We start from the raw sequence: 3,155 nt of genomic DNA, 5'->3' as shown, positions 1-3,155 counted from the left end.
GGAAAATAGATAGAAAAGAACAAATAGAGGAAAGTATGAAAAGGAGGAATAAAGGAGTGGAAGAGGAGGAAGGAGGAGAAGGAAAACTGAAAAAGGAGCGAAATCATGGATATCATTCAAAACATCGCAAATGGTTATAGGAGGCTTTTTGCGCTTATATTTACATAAATTACAATATCAAATTCCTTCCATCATCTCCATCTTCGTTATTCCTCTTCCTACTCCATCTCATGACCTTTTCATTCCATTCCATTTCATTCCATTCAATTCCATTCTATTCTATTTCATTTCATTCCATTCCACCTTGCTCCTGTTAGATTAATTGATTTGATACAAAAGGTCAAAAGATAGGTTATATATGTTAAAAAAAAAAAAAAAAAACGAATGCAAGGAATGCTTTTTTTCCTTCCCCGGCTTCTACCGGGATGCTTTCTTCCTTTTCTGACTTCTATCGATTCTTGTAAATGTTTGTTTCAAATTGGACACTTTTTTTTTTCCTTTTATTAACTAATGAATAATTTCGATGGCTTAAATTGTCGCATTATTTGTCATCAAATTTGCACAAACAATGGGGAAGAAGGCATATATCTAACGCTTAAAGTTGTAAATTTTTGAAATTGTTTAATTCTTTTTTTTCTTTTTTTTTTTTAGATACTTTTATTTCTGTATTGAAATCATTCAACCATGTGGAAACAATCGTTTGGATTTATTTTTACATTTCGATGTTTAATTTTATGAATTTTGATGACTTCTGAAATGTTTTATATATATATACATAGATTACAATGGAATTATAAATTTATAAATTTCAGAATTTCAAATAATTTATTTTCCCTTATCTTTATTTCCTTGATAAATTTTCAACATCCATTTTAATTAATTGTAATATGCAAACTTTATAAAGAGGAAGAATAAGTCCATCAAAATGTTGACCTTATTATATATAATATAAAGTTGAAAAATACTAAACTTATCCTAAAAGGATATAAAATGGATGATCCGTTATGAAAATGCATTAATATAACACTTCAACCATTCATCAATCAAGGATATTTGTCTATTTTGTCCATTTGTTTACGCATTTTAAAATTGCTAAGATATAGTTTAAAATGACCTTTCTGTTGAATACAAAACAATATAAAGTTTTTAAAGAAAAAAAAAGAAGAAATTCATTTTAATTCTTACAAAAAACAAATTGTAAAAATAATTTGAATTATAAAATTACTAGAAAAAAAAATGTTATTCATTAAAATTATTCATTTTTTAACTGCCTTATCATTCCGTTTTTCTTTTCTTCATAATATTATGGATTATTTCCTTTTTTTTTTTTTTAATTTGCAATCTTTCATTCATTAATTAATCTTCCGATGGTATATTTCGATTAGGTTCTTTTTTTTTTTTTTTTTTTGTTTTTGTTTTATTGCAATAATTGTGTCGCATTCATTATCCATTACATTAAATTATACAACAAAAATAATTAATTTTTCTAATTTTGAAATTTAAAATGAAATTTAATTGTTGTGGAGAAAAAAAAAAGCAAATGTTCATTTTTCGTTTTTTTTCCCCTTCCAACAAAAAAAAAATTTTTTTATCGAATTTTGTTTTTTCCTTCTCTTCCTTTTGTATTTTTCAATCACACATTTTCCCATTCATATCTCCGAGTAAATTGTTTGATTTGATAACGATATACATCATTATTTTACATACTTTACGGTTATATCAATACATTGCTTTACTTCTCTAATCCAGGTCTAGTCTAGCCTAGTTTGATTTAATCTAGTCCAATCTAGCTTAATCCTTCTTTCTTTCTTTATATTTTACCCTTTTTCTATCCTTTCATCTACATTTCCTAACTTACTTGATTATTTTATCATAATGGAAGCAAAAAAGAACAAAAAAAAAAAAAAAGGAAGTTATAATATTTTTTTTCTTTTTTGATTCTTATCTGATATCATATCAAAAAATAAACCCTTTTCTAGATTGATTAAAAAAAAAAGTACAAATGATAAAAAAAAAGTGAAGTGATGAGAGAAAACTAAAATATGAAAAAAATACGAGAGGATATGAAAAATAACACGAAATTTCTCTGACATAGAAAAATTTTATTTGTAAATCTTAGGTGAAAAAAAAAGTTTAGCACTTCAAAAAAAAAATTGAAATTAAATTTTCAAATTTTTTAGTAACAACAATAAAAGAAAGAAGGAAAAAAAAAGATGCTATTTTTATGCTTTAGAAGAAATGCGTTGGACTGGCGGAGTTGTCCATGCAACTAATAGAAAATTGACATTTGCAAAAATTGAAGTTATTAATGAGACTTTTCAAATTTTATAAAGCAAAGATTGGATGTAAATTTATTCATGTTGGCGAAAAATTTGGATATATTTGAATAAATCTAATAAAACGAATCTCTGATCAATAAAAAGAAACGGAAAAAAATTGTGTGTTAAAAAAAAAAAATTCACATAAATTAAAAAAAAAAGAGAGAGAAAAAGAAAAAGAAAAGGAGAGAGAGATTTGTTAATTTTTCAAACCTTTCAAATTTTTAATATCCCTTAAAAATGAAAAAAAAAAAGAAAGAAGAAAAAGAACATTGTAATGCCAAAAATATACATTATCGTTTAATTATTTCATAATTAGACATCAGTATATATTACCGTTTAATTATTTTGTAATTACAACATCAGAGATTGATTAATTATCCTACAAAAAAAAAAAAAAAAAAGGAAAGAAAGAAATTAAAGGCTTTCTTTTTTTTCTCTTATCGCATAAAAATTACTAATTATAACTATTATGAAAAAAATTTTTTTTTTTATATTTTTATAAATTTCAATTAATCTGATTGACGAAAAAGTTTTGAATATAGTAAGTGAAAATTCCATTTCCGCTTCCGTTTGATTTTTTTTCTTTTCCTTTTTAAAATTCCATTTTCATTTCTATTTCTGTTTGCTTTTGACTGTATTTTTTTGCTTCGAAATTATGAATAAAAAATAAAAATTTACTTGCGCTATTTTATTTATTTATTTATTTCTTTATTTTTATTTTCCCAAAATGCTTCCATGGAACAGTAGATTTTGGAATTCAATTTTAAACTAGGAAAGCAAAGTATGGATGAGTAGATGGATCAATGAATGGCAAAAAAAAAAAAGGAAAAAGGA

This window comes from Loa loa (genome assembly GCF_000183805.2).
Source record: "Loa loa unplaced genomic scaffold supercont3.492, whole genome shotgun sequence".
NCBI lineage: Eukaryota > Metazoa > Nematoda > Chromadorea > Rhabditida > Onchocercidae > Loa > Loa loa.
The sequence above is the reverse complement of the archived record's forward strand: the minus strand, read 5'-3'. Positions refer to the sequence as shown.